At 42.3% G+C, this 26026-nt stretch overlaps 1 long non-coding RNA gene across 1 annotated transcript; it reads left to right on the forward strand.

Annotated features, from left to right (window-relative positions):
- Positions 1-1086: 1086 nt before the first annotated feature.
- LOC102082654 (uncharacterized) lies at positions 1087-24066 on the forward strand. Its single transcript, XR_270180.4, has 3 exons — positions 1087-1254; positions 21822-21905; positions 22388-24066. It is a non-coding gene; the product is annotated as an uncharacterized LOC102082654 (long non-coding RNA).
- The last annotated feature ends 1960 nt before the right edge of the window (positions 24067-26026 follow it).

Below are 26026 nucleotides of genomic sequence, written 5' to 3' on the forward strand. Positions count from 1 at the left end.
CATCGAAAATGTTGTCTTAGAGACATGTACAGAGCTACCACAGTGGTGTTTATTTTTCATACATGTACAGATTTTGACAGTGTGGTGGTGTTGTACCTGTGAAAAAAATAGTCACACAACTTTGCAAGGGTGTAGCTGAGCGGCAGGGGAACTAGTGGGGCCATTTACTGCACTGCAAGAATTACTGGATTGTTTTAAGTGAGCACTGTATGTCACGTTCACTAACGCACCTCAGTACAGATGCTGACTTTGAAACGTGTGCCGATAACACTCCAGATCATCCCTCTCCTGTATGATTTGGTAGATGAAATAAGGTGAATAATTTAACTTGTATTCATGGATGCACCAACTATGCTCCCTAACGTGGGGCCTCAGAAAGTTCAGAACTCCCTGCAGTGATTTCCACAACCCAACTGTGACCAGTCGTACTGTAGTGCTACGAGAGGGCCTGCAAAACAATTCCATTCAATAATGATTGCAGACTGATCCATGTTCTAATGTACTACCAAGACTTCTCAAAATTATTTAGGATTACTTTCATGATCTGATCTACAGTAGCTCCCCAAACCGGTTGACTACAACATTTTGACTTTTTTGAGATTCTTTCTTTATACCGAAACATTTTGCAGCTTGTTGCACTGTCACCTCACGCAGAGAAGGTCCTGTGCTTGGTTAACTGTTGATTCTATTTTGTCTCTCTGTGATGGACAGGTCCAGGTCACCTGTCTTTGGTATACATCAAATCTAACATTTGCCAGACTGGGAGAGGTTCACATTGACCCTGGATAAGAATCATGATTAAATGGTTATATTTTAATAAGTTCTCGAGTCTGTTCTCATTTTAGGTCATTTTTGTTTTTCTTTCAGTTTATATAAGACAGTGTGTAACACTGGCATGTCATTATGTTACCATGAAATTAATTTGTAAACAATTTGCTTAATTTGATCAAGAAATTACCAATAACTCGGGGAAATAAGGTCACTAAAAGTAAAAATCAGTGTAGGGCTTCACTTTTGTGTTGCTCCTCGCTATAACAATGACTTTTATGTTAAAACTGAGGATGTTCTGTCCACTTTCACATCACACCACAGACGGAACCGTGTTTCTTACCGGAGCACGCCTGCAGGGAAACTAGGTCAATGTGTGCGAAGGGAAAAGAAAGGCACCGAGGAAGAGATGGCACACTTTTCCGCCTCAAGTCATCTCAGTGATGGATTACTTCATTTAGAAGTGAGGAAAGGCGAAGCCCAAATGTAAGTGATTTTCTTTTTTCTTTTTGTTATATTTGTGGTGTGATTGGCATGTAGTAACCTGTGATCTTGTAGACTGTTTGTTTGCAAAGCCAGAATATTTTATTTATTGCATTAAATAGCGCTGATGCCATTTTGCAAACATGTGCTTTGTCAGCTGGTTGGCCTGTCGAGGGAAGGCTGGAGTGTCAGACTCGCACAGTTTATTCATAAAGTGCTTTACAAACCCGAACATGGCAGCTTCCCCAGTCAGTGCAGCTAGCCAAACAACAAAGAACCACTGACTGCTACAGACAGACAGTGAAAGTGGACAGTATACTGGACAGTATACCCTCGGTTTTAACATAAGACTCGTTGTTACAACCAGGGACAGCACAAAAGTGACCCCCTCCCCCCTTAAACTGATTTTTACTTTTAACCTTCTTATTTTCCCGAGTTATTGGTTCTAGCTAAGGTAAACTAATGTAAGTCTATTTATTTAAACCAGTGACGTAACGTTCTGTGCTGCCAGAAGATGGCGCTAAACATGTTTTTAAAGCTTTAAGCGTTCATTTCATAAACCCAGTTACATCCAGGGGCGGATCTAGAGAAATGTTCCTAGGGTGGCATTAAAGTAATCACATGGGCTGGCAAAATTAAAGCCGCTTTATTTCACACATATGCAGGTGTTACATTCTGTAATATGTATTATAGATGGTTAAAATAGATCAAATGCAGTAAGTGTACACATTTTATATAAACATAGTCTGTAACTTTCTTATCGGTTTTAACCCAAATAATTAAACAGTTCAGTTACATAAGAAAAATGTGAATTTTGATTTTATGTGGTGTACAGCCTTTATAATGGATAAGCATGTAGCATGTATAAAATCCAGAGAACTACACAACATGAGGTGTATCAGTTTGAAATGCAAGTCTAACTTAAGTTTCAAACCCATTTTATTAGAGATAATCAAATTGTTACGTGCTTAAATTTAGAGAAAATGTTAGAAATCTGCACTGTCATGAACAAATGTTTGACTAAAATTTTAAACCTGATTTTTGGGGGTTAATAACACTCACCTGTGTTGAAATGCCCATGGGGTTGATGCAAGATGTGCTCTGGCACATTCATAGGCGTCGGTTGCTGGTGACAGCAAGAAATAAAGCCGTCAATGCTATGAGCTGAACTGTTTTTTAATTTGGGGGTTGGGGGGTAACACTACGCAGTATATTTAGTTTTAGAATTTATATTCAGTGTTAATTGTAGCTAGGCTCACAGTTAATGCTAGCTTATTTTAATAAACAGCATTGTCATATGCAAAACTAGGGTGGAACTAGAGGGTTTTTTTGCCACCACAGCAGATCCACCCCTGGTGTAAATGAGCCTTTTTACATTTAGTGTTTCAGGTGCACTTTAATTCTGGCAGTTGCTCTGATCTAAGTAGGTTTGCTACTCTATTACTTTAAAATGGATCCGTTATCTCGCAGGTGTTTTGTTGTTATTTAACTGCAGTCTGGTACATAAAAACATATACGTGCATATATTTCTCTCTGGTTGAGCTTGTAATAAGACTCACATCTTAAGGGGGACTCCTGCAGTGCACTACATCACACACAAGGTGGAGCTGCAGAATAAGATTTGATGCTGCCCTGTTTCATTTAGTCAATGGAAGAAGTGCTGGAAAACAAAGGGAGAATTTATCGACTTTCTTATCTCACGTAGATTAAAACATGGTTTAACAGATATGAACTCTGTTTCACACGTCCAGATGAAAAGACAGCTTCTCCATTTTCCTCCTGACCTTTTCTGCTAATCACAGCCACTGTAAAAACAAGTGCTATAAAACACTGGCCAGCTGGTGATAAAGAGCACTCACATCTAGCAGGTGGTGCTCTGTACGTAACGTCCCCTCAGTACAACCAAGCAGTTATGGCTTTATTGCCCTACACATCCCCTTCATATCTGTGTACTTCCCAGCCGCGGCCAGGTAAGACCACCTGTCGGAACAACGATAAGACAATAAGAGGGATTGTATGCAGCGATAGCCTGCCAGGCTCTGGCTTTGGCTGTGATAATAGTAAAGTGCAATATTTTGATGACCGTGGCCGTGGCCATGTTGGTTTAGTGCAGTGTGTGTTTTTGTGCATGTGTGTGTGTGAGACAGAGAGATACATTGTGTATTTCTTGAACCTTGCAAGACCTTCTGTCTGTGCTAAGGCCAAAGCTGTCCACTGGAGGGCAATGGTGCTCACTATAACAGCAAACCCTTTTTACATACTTAAAAACTGGTTCGATTTCTATTTTTAATATTTTCCACGTTTATTTTAGTTTTTTTCAAACAAGCAGACACATTTTAAAGGTACTATTTAAACAAAGGAGCTCTGAACTGCAAAGAACAGCTTCTTACTTTCAGCACATGCTGGTTGCAATAAACAAATATGGCTCACTTTTTTTTTCTTTTTGTTTTGCAAGATTATCTGAACGGTACCACAGCTGGAGCGGTGGACAACACTCAGCCACTTGCACAGGGTGGTTGGCTTAGCAATTGTACAAACAGGGCTGGCTGATTATTTTTGCTTTGCTTTACCAACATGCCATTGAGATCAGCAGATCAACAGCCAGCTTTTTGAGTGCTCTACTTTTCAGTGTGATGTGCAGTAAGTCTGAGGATCGCTGTGCAAACAGCCTCTTTATGACAGAGAGCAAGGTGAGCGGCTTCAGACACTACAAGCCAGACAACTCATCAAACAAACACACTAGAGGCACTGAGTACACTCACTGTGTACCATCTCGTTTGTGTTATTAGAGAATTTATTGACATTAGTATAATATTACAGCTTGGCACAAATAAATACAGTGCTGATGTAGTTGCTTTGTGTGTTGTGGTGCACATAATCTTCACCTTAAAGCAATATTTTTGTTTTTTTTCTGTAATGTGCCTGCATTTCACCACCCTGCTGTTTGGTGCTAACATACATTCAGCATCATCTCCTCAGTTATGACAGAAGATCTAAGTTGCCGCCTTTATTTCTTTCTTCGCACTCGTGGCATTAAGAAACATTTAGTGTTTGTACAGCACACTGAAAGGTACCGTCTTTTCTGCGTGAGCTTTAGCACCTTTCAGCACCTTGCTAGCAGGCTCACCTGATGAATCTGCACAACTCCCTGCTGCACAGCTGAGAGGCTTCTTTTCTCCAGCCTAGCAACAGCTTTAGCACTAATCTCTCTCGCTCTCTGTTTTCTCTTTCATTTTGCTTTATTGTTTCTTGAATGTGAAAGTTGATGACTGATTTTTTTACTGTTCTGCCACCTTTCAAATCTCTCAGCGTGCCTTATCTCGAGATAAAACCCCAGTGCCTGTAAATGGTTGAATTGAATGCAGGTGCACTTAGTGCTCAAATTATAGCAGAGAGAAGCGAAGCGTGTATGCTAAATCCTTACAACCAAGGAGATATCGAGCCGAACCCTGTTGTGCACTTTAAAGAAATGCTGCCTAACAAAATAAAATGTTCTTTTTTAACATGGGACAATCTGCTAATTACAACTAAATTAGCCTGAGCAGCCAATATGTGAAATGAAAACTGCCACAACAGAGTTCAAAGCAAAGGGAAAAGCAGTCCTGACTGCCAGACAAATAATATGATGCTCCAGCATTATCATTAAAACACTTTCTTCCAGGGTGCAGTGTTCTGTATTTATTTATTTCAAAACGAGCACCAATTGTAGCTGTCAGAAGGCCAAAGAAGAGGCACCGCAGCTGTCTTACAGTCAGTCACATGTGATGATGCTGGCCCATTAACGTCGTTGTTCTCATATCCATAAACGGATATTTCGAAGCAACATTTAAACTGTTTAGCCAAATTAGAAGTCAAATGAGCAACAACATCTGCTATACGTTAACGTCGAAACATTTTCCAGAGACAACACAAAAAAAGACGTGACCGCAGATTCAAATGCCTCCCTTTTCTTTTCAGTTCTGGGATTTAAAATGGGTCCGACATTAGAAAGACTATTGTGAGGAATAGGAAAATATCATTCACGGAATCAATATCCATTTCCATATGACTTGAGAATGATAATAGGCCAACAAGCTCATACAGATAGTCCAAAAAAGAAAGGTGGTTAGGAGGTGTTTCACTTGTTCACGTCCATAAAAACACATCGGTGAATCATGTGGTCTGCTATTTTCTACATCACTGAGAAATTAAAGCAACTGCCACAACTGCCAGTCTATTGCCTTTAAGTCAGCTGTTAAGCAGCTTTACAACTGCCAGCATCTATTTCATTTTCATTCTTTACAAGCTCGATTAGATTCGACTGAATTATTCCTTCCTTTGTGAAGGAAGAGCCACAGCCACTTACTTTTTTAAGTAGCTCAGAACTGTGTGTATTCCCCTGAATTGCAGATCAAATTTAGCATTTACATTAAAAACATCTAAAGGCTTTGATGGACATCTTAGGCAACACTTGCTTGTCTAAGATGTCCTGAGACGGCCTTTTTTCGTGCTGTTTTGCTTGTGGTGTTTCACTGGTGCCAAAATGGGCCTGGTTTGCAGCCATGTGTGACTGGGGCACTTAGTGGCTCACTCTAATGACCCTAATTGGGAAAGTGGGCTCAGTTTCAGGGTCACTGACAGACTGACTGGATTGTGAGGAATGTGACCGGGTGGCACCCTCCTATTGTCTGGGCCAGCGTATCAATTAGCTGCTTATCGCAGTGGACACCTTTCCGCACGTATCTCCACAAATGGAAAATGACCTGCTTTTTCCTCCAAAACTCTGCATGGAAAAGATTTTCTGTCTTGCATCTTGTGCTTTTGAGTTCTTAGACCCAAAAGTAGGAGAAACATGCAACAAGCAAAAAATTCTCACACTTTTGTCTAAAGCCTCCAAACTTGTCTTCAAAGACTTCTCTGTCATGGGAAACTCAACTCACCTGACTTGGGAGGTTTCAGTTCTTTCAGCGATCGCCTCTGACTTCCATCGCTACAGTGCCGAGCAGCTTTGTCCCTTTTGTCACACAGCTCTGTAGACAGATATGCTTTGTTACCACAGGGAGTGGTGGGCTGTTTGTTAGTGTTGTACTCTGAGCTGGAATTAGGTTTTGATGCATCCCTGTGTGGGATGAAGGTTTTCAGACAGAATTCAGGAGAAGAGGAGTCACTGAGCGAGAAGTTTCACAGTAACAATTGTTGCACACCCTCTGGCATCGCACTCTCAATTAATCAGGTGTTTGATGTGGTTGGCCTCATGCTATGCTCCACACCCTCTCAGAGGCTTCATGAATGAACCTGTTGAAGCGAATTGAAAATGTAGCTTCAGTCAAGAATTTTCTGAAATCCGTTCTGTTGTCTTTGCAAAGATTAATATATTTGCACTGCTGTTTTAGCTGTGATGTCATAAAATATGGAAAAGCACCTGTGTTTGTTGCTTTTTTTTAATAAAAGTGCAGCACTCATAGTTCAGACTGGCTATCATATGATCCTTTCTAGTGCATTAAAATGAAAGTGAACCAAATTCACAGTTCTTTCCGTAAAATGGATGAAAGTTTCCAGCTTTTTAACACGAAACTTGTCACCTTTTGTGATCCAGAACAAGAGGGAAACTCTGTCTGGGGAATTATACATTTCATATTTAAAATACCAATGCTCTTATGCAAGCTCTGTGCATTTTGTTTCTGATTAAGGCAGACTAGGAATCTTTTAGGACCTTTTTAAAGGCTAATATGAACAGGATTCATTGTTACAACAAGAAAAAGTGTTTCATTGTTCATAAAGGGACAAATGTGTTTTTATTAGTTCAAGTAATATGCAATAGGTTATCTACCTCTGCCTTCAGATTATTTAGAGAGTGAGACATGATCTCAGAGGCACAGTGTGGACAATAAGAAGGCTTCCATGTGCATCTGTGATCTGTTTTGGCGGTGCTATCCATTCAGCTCTCTTTTTGAGCGTGCTACTGTCTGCCACCTGCTTCCCTGTGGTGCCACTCAGATGTGGCTTTTCCTAATACCTGTGCTATGGTCCTCTCATTTCAGACTCAGACGTGCATTACGTTGGTAGGTGTGCATTAAAACTAAAAGCCCGCTTTGGACCATGCAATCTCTCGTGATTTGAACACAATAGAAATATTTTAGTCTCAGCACATTTCAGAGTACAGGTGATGAGATGGCGGCACACAGCAACATACGATACACCTTTGTGATCTGGTTGAAGGCAGTTCAAAGTTTCTCAGATATATTCCTACACTCGCAACGCTATTTCCTCGAATTATTCAAAGAAATCATCAACATCAAATCGCGATAGTCAACAGTTTACATGATGATTTTTTTTTTCTCACTGCTGCTTAACACCAGCCACTGAAAGACATGGGTGTGAGCCACGCGCAAGGTATGTGTGTCAACAGCGCTGGCCTGGAGGTGAACCCTTAGATACACCTTGTGTGAAGGGGGAAGAAAAGGGAAAGGCAGAGAGAAAGATGGAGAACAGCGGGTGTGGCCTGCTAAGTGAGTCAGCCGGTCTGCTGAGTGACAAATCAAATGCCAATTGACAGAGCGCACTCTGGCTCCAGATTCACTGGCTCCCTCCACTGCACAGGTGGTCTTTGTCTCACGCGTGCACACGCACGCACGCCACAACACACTCAACCACTCTAAATGCACAAACGCACTGCAGTGCAACCTCAATGGATGATTGCTCTCTGCATTAAACAGGTTAATCTCTGCAGGAAAAACAATACTATTTGAGTTTGACAAACATTCCTGATCACACATAGTGAATCAATATTCAACTGGAAAACAGGAACACAAATCATACTTTCTGGGGGGTTTTCGCATCGTTAAGATATTGTGCGTCTTATCCAGTGCCCCGTACATGACCTAGCAGTTGCGACACGACATGCCAGGATCTGACCTCATCCACACACAAGCATGACACTTGATTAATGGGCTCCGAGCTGAACCCTGCAAGGCTGTCCCAGGTCAGTCTTTTTGTGCTGATCCCTGAAGGGAGTGGTCAAGTTCTGGCAAATTGATGGTGCTTCCCGAAAGGAGGAAGGTGAAACAAGTGCCACATAGAAAGACTTGCTGAACCTCTTTATACTCTGTGTGTGTGTGTGTGTGTGTGTGTGTGTGTGTGTGTGTGTGTGTGTGTGTCTGTGTGTGTCTCTCGCTCGCTCGCTCGCTCACGTATGAGAACAAAGAGAAACCACTTTCAGTTGTCAGTCACAGCTCTAGTTTACCTTGATAACTTTGGCATACTGTCAAACTTTAATCTATAATAGGCGTGTTTGCAAAGCAAAGAATCCCTAAGAATGATCTATTTGCTCATTTCTTAGGTCTTGTTTAAATAAATGCATTACATAAACTCTTTCTGTATTTGTTTGTAAACATCAGGAGATGACGTGCTGAGCAAATTTACTCTCGTGTGTGGTCACAGGGGTGCTGAAGTAGCTCCAATTCATAATGCCACCCAACAGCCCGCCACTTTTCAGAATATTACCATTTCCAGATTTCCCTAAATCTCAGTTTTCATAAACTGAAGATATGAAAAAACTATATGGATCAGCACATTTTCAATGAAATAAAATGCAACTTTTCTGGAGGGATTGAAGTTGTAAATATAGAATTGTACTTTTATCAAAAAGGAGGAAAAACAGCCCAAAGAAAATTTGGTCGTTGACTCCAAATGTGAAGTAAGACCGAGTCCTAACTTGTTTCACAGCATCTGTAAAATCGGGCAGGTGGCGCTCTCTGTGCCATTCTCTAACTGATGCATTTCCACATTTTTGTATGAATCACAAATTCTGCTTGCAGAAATAACCCACTGTTTTGCATCCTCATGCTGATACCATTTCTGAAATTTTGTAAATGTGAAACGCGTTGTCATGCTCAGCGTGTTAAACATCTTATGAACAGACTTGCAACCTGCCCGCCTGTCTGCTTCCCTGTCTGTACGCCACCTCGGGAGACGGGGATTAGAGGCCTTGGAGGACTGACTGTATGGATGGTGTATGAATAAGTTGGAGAGAGGTGACAGACGGGACAGATCGCGTCTCATCACCAGTAAAGCCTCGGGGCTCCCATAGGGGACCGGTGCATCACACAGAGAGCTACATAAAGGGCCGCCGCAGACGAAGGCCTGGTCAAGGCCTAAGCTATAGAAGCCCTGACATCTGGCTTTCTTCTATGTTTCACCGCCAACCTGCTACCCCAGTCTGGCAGCTATATGCACTTCATTATTGTGCCTTAATGCACTCTTGAATCACAGTCAAAATTTAGTCCTGATATGTGTCTTTATTGCCAATAAAAATCTACTTTATATGAAGTATCTACCATAAGATATATGGTGAGTTACAACAGCATGCAGTATATGACATTGGCAGTATCTTTATGCTGCCCATTTATGTACAAATGTGCAATGTGTGTTGCATTTTGGCCAACAAACTGTAAAGATAAAATTATGATGAGACAATAAAGGCAGGCTCAATCATTTTGAAGGGAAGATACACAGCAGGTGGTACGAAAAGCTCTGACAGAACCCCTGATTTGTGCAGAATTGTGTTGCTTAAAGGATATGGCCACCAGATGCCCATTTGGATGAAAATCTAGGTTTCAGTCTAATCTGTCAATTTCAGAAGCCAAAAACGTGTCAGCTTCATAAGCAATGCGAGAAACTTTGCTGTTAACACTGTTCCAGAGCACTTCTTTACTTTACTAGATTGAGAATTGTCAGACATTTGTTTGCAATTTTATGATTACAATTATATTTTATTAATCTTATTTACAAATAACAAGCCATACTTTTTTTTTCCTCCTAGCAATACATGACTGCCTTTGTGCTGGGTGCACAGGACCTCAGCAGTCCTAGGAACATAGCCATAGATGGCAGTGTTTTGCCTTATTTTTAACAGCCCACTGAGTTCTGTGGCTATGCAGAAATTAAATTTTGTTTCTGTGTAATATGCTTCCTGGTGGCAGTGTGTGTGTATATATATATATATAATACATTTATGTATATACAGAATACTTTTGGCTGACCTGTTCCTGAACTGGAGATGAATTTCTATAATTAAGCAAATCCTTTATGATATAAATTTGCAGGTGGTATATTGTTATAATCATCTTTAATATCTGCATTTTGCCTAAAGCTTTCCCCCATATTTTCTGGGGGTTGTTTTTGTTTTTTTGTTCCCATTTTCTAATGTAGTTTCAAAATGACTACAGAAGTTTTCTTATTTGCTGTACATAAACAGAAAAAAGGAAAACAAATTTTAAAACTCAGCTGTCTGTCTAGAGGCGCCGCGTTTTTAATTTTATATTTTTATTTTTTTACTGTTAAATTACTACTTAAATAATAAAATCACCTATTGTACTTGATGAGGTGATTTCAAAATCGTGAATCTCTGCTGCTTTTTGACTGAAACGTCCTGATATTCTTCTCGTATTTGCTGAGTTGAAGAAGATTTGTTGACAAGTTCTACTTGAATAAATTGTGTTTAAACAACAGTAAATTTCCTTGGTCTTTTGCTCCGACTGGGCCAAGGTCGGTTTTATATTCGAGCGAAATCATAAAATGACACTTGAGATAAACAGAATGTTTACCCTCCCCATGTGAGCTGAGGCTGATATGTAAATGCAGCCTTATTCTTTCATCAAATTTGCATTTACCCTCTTAACCAAACACTACAGGGCTCCAATTCAAACAGCACTAATGATGGCTGGCCCTTTATGACCGATTGCCGTATCGGCAAAAAAGGGGAAGAGCAATTTAGCCCGGAATGAAAGGAGTAAAGCATAGTAGCTATCTGTGAGTGGCTGACAATAATTGGATCAACTTTGCAGAGAAATGGATGTGTTTTGATGCTCTAGTGGCTGACTGGCAATCGGCTGGCTTTTCGCCTATTTATCATTCCCCTTTTATCTGCTGCTGCCAGACCTTTCCACTGCCTCCATTCCAGGGCCGGCTAATCAAACAACTTTTTAATAAGACCAAACGGCATCTCCGCAGCCGGAGAACAGAGCGGGGCTTCACAGAACAGCGAGGAGAATCTCGGGATGAATATCAATTAACACTCTGACATGCTGTTTTTCTGCACTGAAAAGTTTGACACAGTATCAAGAGCAGTCAGCTGACTTTGTTTGCTGCTTTCAGATCTGTCAAGCAAGCTGTGACTCACAGGGCCACAGCCTCTTCAAATTGGGCTGCTTACTGCTCATCAGCAAGAAAACATTCAGCTTAGCCGGATTTGACTTTTCAGCTCAAATGACGTCTTCCAGAACTGCTTTATTGGCTGCAGTTGAATTCAGCCTGGTGCTTCGAGGACCACGCTGCTGTCGTGTTTGCATTTTTCCACACTGAGTCGGATTGGTCAGAACCTTCCGGCGAACCGTTATCAGCATGTAAGGTTTAGTGCAAATAAATGTCAGTATATAAAGTTGCCCAGCCTGGGGACACTTGTTGTGGTCGTGTGGCACCTTTGCACAACTCTCTGGTCACAAACGTAAGCCGGACTTATCGCTGCATAGAAATCTGGACAGATATTATTGCAGGGAAGAGGTTCAAGGTCCTGCCTGGCTTGTTTTCTGGCTTTGTCCCGCGGGTAAAATTGATGTCTCGCAGCCACTGCAAGATCACCAGCTGCCGCTTGTCCGTGTGGCTATAGAGAAGCTAACAATCTCCCACCAAAAACAAGTGACAAGATGCAACAAAGAGCACCAAGGAGTGAACAGGGCTGTCTGTAAGGAGGAGCTCCCTGTTGGTCCCCTACCACCAAAGGAAGGCAGGGTAGAAAAGCAGACCTTGATTCGAGTCCTTGCTAGGTAACTGAGGGTCTCGTGTTTGGAATGTGTCCCCCTGTGCGTGTGATACGCCACCCTGCGAGTCCACTGGGCATAGGTCACACAATTTATCTTTGTTTTCAATGCCTCAATTATGTATTTCCTTTTCGATTTAAAAAGAAAAGATGAGGTGCCCTTGGAAGTGAACAACAAACCTCACATTTTGAGTGTGCCTGTCAAATTGCTATCTAATTGTTGCAGGGCTGCAGGGGGAGCTGATATCTGCTTTTCTCTTGCCGCCGGCTGCCGGCCCTGCCGTTCACAAAGCCAGGGATGCCACACACATTCTGTTTGTTCTACATGAGCAAACAGATTGTAAACTGGCTGATAATTTTTGTTCTGACAATGTCATTTACGGCTGTCAGCCTTTTGTCTGCTCTGTTTGCTTTATTCAAATATGAACCGAGTGGACCTCCCCTTCAGCGCTCACTTCTGCATTAAAATCACATCAATTCACTTCCATTTTGTCTTATCTGAAATTCATTGGAGGCAATCACTTGGTTGAATGCCCTGCCATTGCCATGGAGACCACAGGTCCCGTGTGGACTTCAGTAGGATTAGGAACTTGTAAGATTTAAGTCTTGAAGTACACAGTTGCTTTGTTGTGTTTCTCTTTGATTGGATGGGGAGGAATTTGCCTTTTCTAACTTTGGACTGAGGTGAAATAAATCTGTGTGGATATTAGCATCCTCTGCTAGGATTGATAAATATTCATCTAGTCCCCCTTGGACTGATTTATCTCTACATTTACCAGTCGCTTTAAAGGCACTTCTGTAGTTATTTGCCTGACCCTGATCTGCATTCATATGGCATGGGGACCTCAGCGGTGAACCACTTTGAAAATGACATTTTATTCAGGCACTGCTCAGCTTCATTTGTCAAGCAGCCACCTCTGTGCTGAAACTATGACAGTCCAAGTGGCATGCAGTGCCTGGGTGCCCCGGTGGCACCTCTCTGCCCCGCCGAAGGACAATAAGTCCAACTCAGCGAAACGAGCAGGGGTGCTCACTGGACGCTTGCCTCCCAGGGCGTCGCACTTCACTCCTGAGGCATCTCCCCCCCCTTTGTTCGCCAAGGTCAGGGCACAAAGTGCTGAGTTATTCACATCAAACTGTCTGGCTGGAAGCGGCTGCAGATGTTACTGTTTTTGTGTTTGGTTTTGTCTCCTCGCTCCGTCTTTTCCCTCTCCCCCGCATCTTGTCAGAGCTGGCTGCCAGGGCGTTTGGCGTGTGAGGTTTTAAAAAGCTGAAAAAACGTGGCCCGTGAAAGAGAAGTTGAAGCCTTGGCTCCTGCACCTCGTGAATTGTTTTTTTTCTTTGCCAAAAGTACAAAGTAAACAGAGTGAAGTAAATGGATTCATTTTTAGTTGCACCAGGCAGTTTGTGCACAACAGAGAGACGCTTCTTTTTGTCCTCTTTACCACCAATGCTAACATCTATTAGGCCACCCTTTATTGTCAGCCATGACAGGCGGTTTTCAGAACTTAATGCATTCCAAATATTTCCTCCACTTTCTTACAAAGGTTAAGAACAAAAGAAATCTTTTGAATAGTTTGCACATTTTAACTAACAAAGGGATAGTCTAGATCAAACCACTGAATAACAGTCCTAAAATATGCTGTAGATGTATGGAGTAATTTGCATCTAATTTCCTCACTGAATCGCACCGTAAACTCTGTACACTCGGGCCAGTTTAGACATCGGCGATACGTAAAGCAAGAGATGCACAGATAGATATTTTTATTTAAGGTACGTCATTTATTTAAACGTTAAAATTTATGCATCAAGTGCGCTTGACTCTAATTTTTATTTATCAGCGCAGACACTTGAGCAATATGTCAATAATTTTTTAGTGCCATTTCAACATTCTGTGAAATTTGAGATGTAAACAAAAGTTCTCTCTGCTGGCACGGTGTCACCAAGAGCATCTAAACAATCAATGCACATTTGCAACTTGGTATTTACCTGCTGTTGACATCAATGGCAGCCCTTTAAATTAAGGTCATTTTGTCAGATATTGCATGACATTACACATGGCATTTTGCAAGGATAACTATACACTGAATATAAAATAAAGACAACCAAAAAAACCCAAAAGCAATTATATACATTGGTCATTTAGACAAAATGCAAACTAGGTTTTCGCAGTAGAGCAAAGATTGCCTACAATACCGCTTAATTTCACATTTCCTGTGTTCAAAGCCAGGTGGCACATTTACATCACTTGTTTTGTCATTAAAGAGACATTTTTCAGCCTCCAACATTGCAGATCCTCCAAAGATTCACCCCTCAGAAAGGTTTTGACAGAGTCTTGCCGCTGCCTGTCGAGACACTATTTCATCTATGGAAGGAGGATTATTCTCAAATACCAGCCCCTGTTTGAACAAAAGAAGCTGATGATGGCAAATTAGGCTCAGGCTTTCTGTTGGGGAAAAAGAGGAGAAACCTCTAAAGTCTAACTTGGTGGTCTCCATTTATTCATAATGATATATTCACCTACAGTTTACGTGATTACAGAAGGGAACGATCAAAGCAAAAGCCACGGACAGTTAAGGCTGTGTTTTACTCTATACGTTATTGCACCGCGAACGGGCCTTTATTGAGTTAAAAGCATCAAAGCAGACATTATATAACTGCGTGGGTTACACTTTAGTCAAGGACACGTCTCGGTGGTTCGTTGACAGTCTTTATTGTGCCAAGAGGCAATGGGAAATCAATGGCACTGACCTGTCCAGGCCAGTGTACCTATAAGCTGACTGAGGTCACTGTTAGGAAAGATCTGGCTCAGCAAAGTACACAGAAAACTTCAGAAGGTCCTCTGGGACGCTTTCGTCTAAATGGCGATATGGTGCATCGATACTGCGCCTCGACTGCAGTGTTTCATATTCAGCGAAACAAATGTGATGAAAAAAGTTCCGTGTGAAGGCAAAGTGCGTGCAAGTAGATCAAAGATACAGATCAGACAATGTGCCGTATCTTCTCTGTCTTGCAGCTCCTGAGCGGCTGCTGCTGCCGCTAGCTGCTGCACAGTTGGCCGCGCTATTGATCTCATTGTGGCTAAAGACACTTCATGTACCCTGAAAGACTGCTACACAAAGCTGTGACATTGATAGGGCCACACTGAGGTGGGTCTTTTTGTTCCTGCCTGTGTGTGGGAGTTGAGCTACAGCTGGGGGTGGGGGCAGTGCTTTGAGCTGACCCGCACAGGACAAAATTTAAACTTCGAGAAGCTGCTTAGGGGTTAAACTGAAACGCTGGGCCGTCTCTTAGTCGTCATGACACTTTTTCTTTTTTACTCATTTAGATTTTACAATGGCTAATCCAGTTAATCTACTTTGTTGTCTAGACATGCCATCCCAAAATACCAAGCTGCAAATTTGATGTTTTGAAAAATGTAATAGATATTGTTTATTATCAAACACATAAACACAGCGTCTATCTGAAGTTCTGCCAGGTTCAGCTCCCACACTGTCAGCGATGTTTGTACATTTTGTTAGGACTGTTGGTTTAAACCTTTCTTTGTACAGTGAAAGGGAAAGTCGGCTCGCAAAGCAGTGGCTGTCGACAAGGCTGCCTTTGCGTCGTCACACACAAGCATCCTGCGTGTAGCCACATGAGGCTCCTGCCTGCACATCTGGCTTTTATTTTCGTAGCTAAGGAGTATCTAAACAGGTCTGAATCCGAAAACGGCTTTGTTGTTTTAGTCCCAGGTGGAAGGGATGTTAGTTGCCGCAAAGAGGAATTTTCATTGCACGCTGATTTCTGTCTTTCCTGCATTCCATGCGTAACATATCACTGTTGTTAGTGGGCACTTGCTTTTATTGTTTTTCTAAAAGGAGTCCATTTTGATAGGATTAACCATTGCCAGGAGCCTTGTTGTAGTAGACTTAGTTTATCCAAATGTAGGAGCTGTATTGTGCTGTTTTGAAAGCACCGTGGCCACCCAGATTTCTGGAGTTTCAGGGGATGACTTTGCAGGCAAGGCGTGACTGATGCGCCTCCCAGAGGAGAACAACAACTTCCGAAGGGCAAGTGGGTAATTGATTTGGTGCTTTGTTAATAGCTCATGACTAATTAGGCATACCACGAGTGGCAAAATCAAGTACAGAATGGTGAAAACCGTCAAGCGGGCCATTAGTTCAGTCCTCGCCTTTTCGCTGCCTTTGCACAAAACTACATGCAAATAAAATGCAACCAGTATCAAGAAACGGTTTTTCATTTGTAAAACTGCTTGTAAAATATTGCTTGATCTACAAGGTTTAACAGTCCTCAAACACACTGGTATTTCCTTTTTTTTGCAGGGTCAAACCAAGATGCCCCTTCATCACGTTCAGCCTTTTTTGGTTTGATTTCAGTGCCAACCTTTAGTGTTTACAGTGGTCTCCCATGTCACTTCAGTGGCACATAGGCGTCCCCTAATTAGATCATAAAGCTGATCTGTTGTCCTGATTAGCATTGAATGGACTTTGATCTGCATGTATTATCAGATTACTGTGATAACCCACCTTTGGATTAAGAAAAGGTCCGTGCTCATTGTGCTCTCTTGCTGGGAAGAAAGAAGGGGGTGTGGGTTGCTTGAGGATTAAGCCCGATGCCTCCTTTGTATGCAGGAAATACCACTTTATCAGGGAGGGCTGTGTCGAGCTGCAGGATCTAGCAATGAGAAAGGGGGAGCGGGCTGCTCTTTCAGGGGAAGCGGTCTTCTGTACCCTGGCCTCTCTTCCAGGCCCCAGCCCCCTTTGTGGAGGCCCAGTGACCAGCAAGGATCACAAGGGATGACACACCCCAATCTGGCCTGTTTACTCAGGGAAATAATCACTAATTTTGGAATAATCATGCCTCCTACTGACCAAGACTAATTGAATGGTGGCATGCCATGGAGGCGCTGGACCAGCTTTGCGTTGCATCTGCCTTGTCAACGGTGTTTGGCTAGGCAGCTCAGAGTGATTGATCCCCACGGAGCTCCGAACACAGAGAGGCGGAGAAGAAAGATATAGAAACATAATTAGTCATGAATATGCCTCCATACCCCTGCTGTGATGATCCTGAGATTTTAGGATTGAGGAATGTTGGATTACCCATCGGCACTATTTGGACAAGTTGGCTGCATTGTGGTGCACAGGGATAGTCCGAAAAAATATGTGACCCAGCCTAACCCTATCGAGAAATCAATATTTCATATACGGGGATTGGCTATTCATAACCACTGAGAGCACTTGCATTTCTTCATTATGACGTGATGCTTCAATCTTACTGCCAGCTTTAGAAAAGAAAGAACCATCCCTTGCCAATAAATGGGTCAGCCCTGTTGACATTTTTCCCAGCGTGAGCCATTTTGATCACCCAAAATATTTCAGTTCCCAAGAAAGGGGATTTAGGAAAATTTTCTTTCATTCTGCTGATCATTTCATCTCCCGTCATTTTGCCGTCAGGTAATTCACTGAAACTGAAAGAGAAGCTTTGAATGAAGTAATGGAAAATTTCAATCCATCTTTTCTCGCTGGCAACCCTTCCCTCCTTTAAATGCAGCTTAATGCAACAAAAGAAGCTCATGCATGTGTTTCATGCTTTGTTTGGTATTTTTCAGAAGACAAAATGCCTCCAGGTTTGGATTACTACGAGAGCCAAAGTTCAAATTCAGTCTCAGTCCAAGAATGTCATTTTATCTAACTATAGGAGCTTTTTAGGGTTACAAGGCTGCAAAAATAAATTAATAATAATTCAAACTTGTACTCTGCAAGTTTCAGCAGCAAGCAGAAAATATTCTATGACTATAATATTATTAGCAATTCAATCTCAGCACTAACAAAAAGGAAGTTTCCACCAAAGCTTGCAAATCATTTTATTTGAAATGAAATGTTGTAAACTGTCAGCCCATCTGCATTCATCTGCACTACCGATGGAAGGACAAAGACTGTATGGAAAAACTGAAATTGGATGTGAGATATTCTGGATTAACTTCAGGCAAAACAAACACACAAAATATGGTTTTAAATATTTTCCTAAACACAAGATTCCAGCTCTAAGAGTACAGACACAGGAAAAGTGAATGGCTGATATCAAGGTTCCCATCTGCTGTCAGATCAATATTTTGTGCAAGCCTTGTAGGCCTGTCTGTTTACCCTAGGCATCTGTGCCTAGCATACCAACCCAGCGCAATGTTTGAGCATGTGACTGTGTAATAATGGCTAGATAGAGGAACTAATAGCCATTGCAATATCTGTAGCTTGACCCAGTGTGCCTCTACCTAATTGATCTATAGATTAACATCAGACACATCAGTCAGGGGTTAACCTTTTCTGTTTCCTGCACTGTCTTTGCTGTGGATTATAAAGCATTTGGAAAGCTGACAGCAGCTTGCAGGAAGGAAGCGATCCCTCTTCTTTGTTTTAACGCGTTTCAAGTGAGAGGTGAAAGGAAATGGCTCAAGCACTATCAACATATTAAAAGATATGTCAAAATACTTTTTTTTTAAAATTCACCCTACACTATATGTGCTACAGATGCTGTGCATACACTTCCCACATCATGCAAGCATTATATTTATAGTCAGCCACCCTTCCTTTTTGACCCATGTTTTTAAGCAATCTTCCTCTTCTGTGGCTTCGGTCACAAAGTGTCTTTTTCCCCAGTCCAGACTCACGGAGGTCAGCCTAGTTCAGTCCCAGTCGGCCCCACAGTTCCCCTGCCCTATATGTACACTTGGTCTGGCTATGTAAACTTTGACATGTGGGTGTCAATCTCTCCCATATTTACCGTGGGCTTTATCAGACCATGATTAGTTTTCCGAGCAAATTTGGAGGTAAAAAGAAAAACACCACTAGCAGTATGTAAGCCAACACTGCGTGTGCCACTGTTGGGCACTGCATATTTACAAGGGTCCAGCTTGTTTTGTTAAGGCTTTCTCTGTAGGTACATGTCAACCGAGGGCTTCTGGAAGAAGCAGGGGTTTATCAACAAGCAAGAAAGGCTGCTTTCACGCATGCCGTCCACCCCGACAGGTTCGTGTTTGTTAGCTGTGCCGTTCCCTTAGTTCTACTATAAATACTTGGAGCGCCGTGGATGTCAACAGCAGTATTTCTGTGAAACAATCACAATGTCATTGACGTGTTTTGCTAGACCGGCTCAAACAGTTAGGCCAGAGGAGGAAAAAAGACTTCCCGAAGTTCATAATGCACTCAAAAAAAGGAGTTAGCTGTACATTAAAACAAGACAGATGGGATTATTTTCATTTATTGCATTAGGAAAACAATGGCGCAGGACATCCTAAGATTGAACTTGATAGGATTATATTTGTGGACACTGGTCAATGACATACGAGGGCCCTAAGTGTTTGCCTCAAACAAATGGTCCCCACTAAACGTGTACTCAAGCCAGAGTAAATTTGATTGTGGCGACTGGAGAGAGGAGGGGTGATTTCGGCCATTCCTGTAAACACAGGAGAAAGAGAAACATTTGCTATGACACGGATAAAGCAAAGATGATAATAGCATGCAAATGTTGGCAGATGTAACAAAGCAGTTTGCTTTTACGGACCTTGAAGAGCTTGACAGTGACCTTAGCGCTCCTGGTAATCTGCAGTTGTGCAATTTTATTTTTTCAAATTTTCCAGACATCCAAGGCCTGGTAACGTAGAATACTGTGAATAACCCTGACTTTCAGTGCAGTACGTTTCCAGCTTTACCTCTGATTACACCCTCAGAACCCGTCTATGAAGAGTCCTCTCTGCCCTCATCTCCATCGACACAAATCTTATCAAAAAGTATTCATGTTGAAGTTGTGCTTCCTCACTCCCAAGTTACCATCTAGTCTGGACAAATCCCACTCTGTGCTGCTCGGTGTCATGGCAACCGTGGGAACGCTTGGTCTCTGTTTAATAAACGTGGTCGGACGAGGAGCGAGGGTCCGATATTGACCACTCAAGAAAAGATTAAACGCTGGTGACATTTCCGAGGTGGAATTTGCAATTTCCACAAATATGAGGGCGTCCTCGAGCCCGGCATGACAGCACATAAAATCAATACAAATAACCTGAATCCCTAATACCTTGATCCCTGTTAGTGGAGGGATGCATTACAACTAAGACACTGGGAAGTGGGAGACACAGCTCTCCATAACCCCACCACCAGGCTCACTGCTGATTCCTATCGACTGTCTCCAGGCCAAACACAGACGCAATAACAATTAGGTGGGACAGTGGGCCAATTCTCTCACTCGCACACACAAACACACTCGTACACCACAAGAAAAAGAAATGGATAAATATAATAAAAATCACATCACTTCTTCAAATGTTGTTTTCTGTGGGTCAGGTATATAAATATACACATGAGAGAAGGTGTTCATCCACCATTAGAAACTATTAAATGCCACACAACATGATTCACAAAGCCAACATAAACATTCCTATTGATATTCACACTGTGGAAAAGATATCTTTGGGAACACATTGGACACACCCGTTGTGAGTCATCACACCAAGAAGGATTAGCGGGCTTACCCCAGACTTAGCCGAGGGGAGATACTGAAAAGAAAACAGCTCTCCTTCTTTATATCTTCTTTTCTGTCTCCTGCAAGAGCCAAAATTGGGGGTGGGGGTTTGCTGCGCTGTACAGTAGCTACTAGGCAGGGTCTAGCTGTCACTGCAACTCTGGCGTTTTTATTCTCTAAGCTCTCACAGAAGGGCAGGTGAGGGGAGGCAGGTGGCTCTTTTACAGCACGGAGAGCAGTTGGCCTCTCTTCAAAGCAGGCACCCGTAAATGTCACACCACTTTGAGTCTAGGGAGAACTCATAAACAAAAGGGATACTTCTGCCAGGGAACGGGGGTTAGGAAAATTTCCCTTATCGAGAAAGTTAAGTGCTACGCGTTGGCTTCAAACAGTTCGACGTGGGAGTTGTCTTGTGCGCTATCGATCGCCCCATCGTATGTAGACCCGTGTACATGACTAAAATATTGTTCGGCGCAGCAGAGTAGGCAATCAAGCTCAGCTGTGCCCTTCATTTCCTGCTGATTGTGGTGTGGTTTCATTACCTTTCTATGGAGGTGATAACAGTGCACCTGCTGTCTCTGCTTCCTGTGTCTGACCACGGCAAGCCACTCCTACAGGTGGTGGTGGAGCTGCTGACCCTGCAGTGGTGCCGGATACACACAATTACCAACAGCTCTCATAATGGCCATGTTCTTTACTCAGGATTAACTGTTTCTATTCCCCTTCCAATCCAAGAATAAGGAACCGATTCCATTTACTGCCTTAAAGGGGAACTCAGCCTGTGAGAACAGTTAAGTAATGCCAGACTTTATGCTCTGGAAAATAACCCTGAAGAGTACGAAGAACCCGTCTTGTTTTCTTAAATGGTGCTCTAAATTAGTTGCACTTTTTTTTATGTATTTTGCACAAATGTAAACTGTAAATCCTGAAATTCAATGAAGTAACTGCAGAAAAATAAAATGCATGTAAGAAAGAAGGCTAAACTGAACTGGATAAGTGGAATAAAATGGATGGATTTGTTTTTTAATTATTCCCCAGTTTGCTTTTTACAGCCTGCATCTGTGAGAATTTTAGTTTCCCAATCCGACATGAAATTTTTCCTCACATATTTAGGTGAGCTGTTTGGTGAAGGATCACCGATGGATGTGAGAATCTGAAGCCCGACGCTAAAGCTCTCCTGTCAGGAGGCATTACTGCTCCGTGTTGTGCAGGAGGACAGTTGGAATCCTTCAACACTGATATCTTAATCTGTTTCTTTCAGAAGTGCGACTCCTGATGAAGTGGTCACTAAAGTGGGAGGGAGGAGGTGCAGGGAATCCAGGTGGCCCGTGACGTTCACCGGCAGGTAAATCTGAAGGAAATGGCATGCCTTGACTCCTCACTCCTTTTACCCCCCCCCACCCCGTTCCAGGCGAGTGTTTGCAAGAGAGGTGTTTTAAAAGCTGTGCCCCAGCTAAAGCTGCCATCATCATTACACTAAGAGGCTGAACTGTGGTGGCATAATGTGTGTGCCGAGTTACTCTGTCTGTTTGAAGGGCCCTCAGCAGAAGTGTGTCTGCTGTTGACTCTCCCCATTTAATATTGTTTGAATTTTTCATCAAGATCCCAAGCCCTGTTACAAGAGCCCTTTGTTTTCTGACTTGTTTGTACATTCTTTGCGCACGCTTGTGCGCGCACGTGAACGGTAGTGTAAGTGCATGTTTGCAGAGCGGTAACAGACAATCATTTAGCGTTAAATGTAACAAAGTTAGCGCTGCTTTGCATGCCTCAGTACGTAATCTTATGCCACCTATTTATTTTTACTGCAATATTTCTTTGATTTTAAAGTATTGTCCATCCCAGAGGTCTGTGAGGGTCTAATGAGGAATTCCAGACTCAGGACTGGACATCCAGCTGCAGACTCCCCTGTCTCCCAGTGCCTTTTGTTCTGGGGACCCCGACGTAGCCTTGAATGCAGGTCACTGCAGGTTACTGACAAAGCTTGGTGAAAGGGGCGTTTTGTGAGCATGTCTGAAAGAAGTGCATACAATTAAAAATAGCCTGCCCTCCTGTCAATGTATCGCCATTAAAAACAGCTGGGTTGGGCTTCTGCCTGCATTCAGCCACGTGAAAGTTGATTCTCTCATTGTGCGCCTATCTTGTCACAACTCCCCCTTTACTGCCATCCTTTGTTGGCTGCTTTGTGCAAGCACCATCACGGAGGCAAAGTCAGCCTCATAAAAAGAGTTCATTTTGGATTCACTGGCCTCCGATGAACAGTGGGAACTTTCTTTATTGTGCCTTCATCCATAAATCGCTGCTAACTCACTGGGCCCTGTCAGTCTGTCTCAAAAGATTCTTTATGGGGCATTTCCTACTTCTTCCCTTGGATGCGTTTTGTAGGTGATCGTGAAGCTCAAGTTCCTAGGACGGTGCACGGCGGATGCTCCGTGCATTTATTTGATTGCAATAACAGGGGAAAGAATAGAAATGCCTTTTTATTTTTGATGGCGGGAATATATTTCAATTAATCAAACTTAATTAATCTCACCTGGCTGCCAGATGATCGTGCAGGCCCGTGAGAGTGTTTTCATTTTGCTGTCAGTTATGACACATTGGAGCTATCATTGGCTTTAGGATCAGTCCTCTGAGCCTACAGGTAAAAGTAAACACACAGGATCCCACCCATGGAGCAGCTGTCAGTGGCTTCAATGAATCAGCTCTACCTGTGCAACCAGGCACTCTATGGGTTAATGGAAGTGGAGGCGGACAGTCTTGTCTGTATGGCATAGCCGCCTGTGTTAGATGTGGTGCTTTCAGGAAGACCTCCTTTACCAGGCTTGTCATTTTCCACCACCCCTTATTGTTCCACCCCCGTCTCCGTCTCCGACTCTCTCTCTCTTTTTCTTTCTCCCCTGGGCCCTCTCTTCACTCTGTCCAAGGCCTTTTCTGATGCCAAGAAAACACACACAAGCAAGCAGCAACATGCACCCTCACACTGACACACTCTCATAAAGACAGAGACAGAAGCAGGCCAAGACACAGAAGACTCACACAATCAAAAAGTCAATAAATGGCCTTCTTATCTTATCAGTACTGTCATCGCTCTATCATCCACAGCCGGTCCTTTTGTCTCATTGCCTAGTGATTCCCAAACAACGGATGCAATTTATACTTAGAAGGTTTGAAATAAGCCAAACCTTTGAAATTTCACTAAATCAAAGATTAGTTTGCAGAAACGAATAAAAACATTTTTTTTGTTTGTTTGGGGGCTTTTTTCAAAAATGCAGAAGTCACAGTTTGTAATCAAAGCAGGCACACAAAAAGGCCTTTAAGTTGTTTATGAAAGAACAAATCGACAGGAGAGTTCACACTTATTCTAATGCACAAGTTTTATTTTTGCTCTACGTTTAGCTGAGGGGTCACCTCAGCGGGTAGCTCTGCATATTTGATTTGGCACATTTTACACCAGATGTCCTGTTTGATATATGTGTAGTTGTACCTTAAGCTTGTACACACAGACACCTAAATAAACCATAAAAATGTTATTACTGTTTCTTTATTGATAAATTACTGAATTTTGGCCGTTCTCATTTTTAAATGTGAACTCCCAAAGTCCTTCTTACAAATGATACAATATGTAAAAATATAAGTTTATTCATTTGTGATATGCTGTGAGGCCTGTGGGTTCCCTCCACTACTAAGTTATCACATGTGTGAGCAATATACTCAGTGGTAATAATAAGACAAATGTTCATTTTGCTCAAATTTCTCTTATTGATATCCTCATATTTTTGCATTCATAATTAAAGCAGATGCCATGGATTTAAAATCCAAGCAAATTCCAGGTGTATCAACCGTATACAAACATACTGCTGTGATAACATGAGAGGCCACTGTTGAAAAAAAGCTAAATATTCACCCCCCTCCCCATAATTAACTATTAGACATAACATTGTGTTGTTTTTGTTGATATTAAAGCAGCTCTTTTAATGGTTACATAGACGGCGTTTTAAAGATAGGCTTCACAGAAAATGTAAACTCCTCCTCTCATCCTGCTCATTTTCTCCCTCACGGCTCTCCGCCTCTCTGCTCTTTTGTTCTGTCTCTCTTTCTGCTTCGGCCTCTGCCGCTGCTGCGCTGCTGATGGAAGGGATTGTCTAGTTTTATTAATATGACAGGTGAGCCTGCCCAGCTGCTACCTGAGTGCATCTGTTTGTGTGCGTGCGTGCGTGCGCGTATTTGTGTGTCTCTGTGTGTGTGTGAGTGTGCCAAAAAGCAGCAGCTGTCTCATACACGCAATGCACTCGTGGACTCACTCTCATGTGAACCCTTTCACTCCGGCATTATTGTGGCATATAGATTTTTATTTTATTGCACTTTTGATTCACAACAGCCGTTTAGAGGATGGTGCAAAGAACATCGACACATCTCATCAAGCCGGGGAAAAGCAACAACTGGCCAGATGCTCTCCCTTCTGGATCCATATTTGTGCATTATTACCCTCATATATGAGTGCTTTGTTTACTTCCTGGGCTGCAAATCACCAGTGTAATTTCCACTTCCCCACTGAGATGGCCATAACATCCCTGCGCTTGTATATACACTTTATGATTTGACTCATATGTTGGGGTTCAATACTTTCGTATTGACTCAGGTAATTGAACACGAGGGACACGGTCTGTATTCATAAAAGAAGCAGAGAGACTTTTCGGTGAATCCGGGTTATCCGAACGCTCGTGAGAAACTCCTGGCAGCGCGATCGACACGCTTTTTTGCTTTGAGAGAAGCGTCCGGTTGTATGTCTGTCATTGACTGCAGTTCAGGCATGACCACGGCAGGACAGAGGTCTTCCACCTGAGCAGCATTTTGTTCTGAGTCGCTCCATTACCTGAGTGAGCCTCCTTTGTCTTATAGCTCCATGTGGAAAATGAATACAAGCTGAAACGGTTCAGGTCACCAGGCATCGCGAGCATTGTTTGTATGTGTGCGTTTGGGAGGGCTAAAAGCTGAGAATGTTTTTAATTTTATCCTTTTAAATCCAACAAACACCTGCTCTGTGGTTTCTGATCCTATCAGAGATATGTTTCATGAGGGTATACCTGAAAATCATCAACCCACCAAAGATTTCTAAACTGTGGTGTGTTACAGTGTTTTATAAACAGACAGATGTCAATAGATTCCCACTCAGTACAAGAGAGCCGTCACATTTATATATGTAATGTATATGTAATGTTTTTCTTTCCTTTTTTACTTTAAGGAGTCAGGCTGGCAGCGTTTGTGCCGTCGTGGTCCTGCATTGCCCTCAGTGCTGTTCATTTTTACACTTTTTACAAAACAAAGCTGAGTACTATGATGTCATTATTAAAGGCTGCCTTCATTTCTATGATGCTTTGTGGCCATCACATTTATTATCAGACCTAAGAAATATTTACAGAAAAGAGTTAAATATATCAAACTTAAAAAACAGACAGAAATGTTGCTATA

The sequence above is a fragment of the Oreochromis niloticus genome, linkage group LG19 (assembly GCF_001858045.2).
Source record: "Oreochromis niloticus isolate F11D_XX linkage group LG19, O_niloticus_UMD_NMBU, whole genome shotgun sequence".
Lineage (NCBI taxonomy): Eukaryota > Metazoa > Chordata > Actinopteri > Cichliformes > Cichlidae > Oreochromis > Oreochromis niloticus.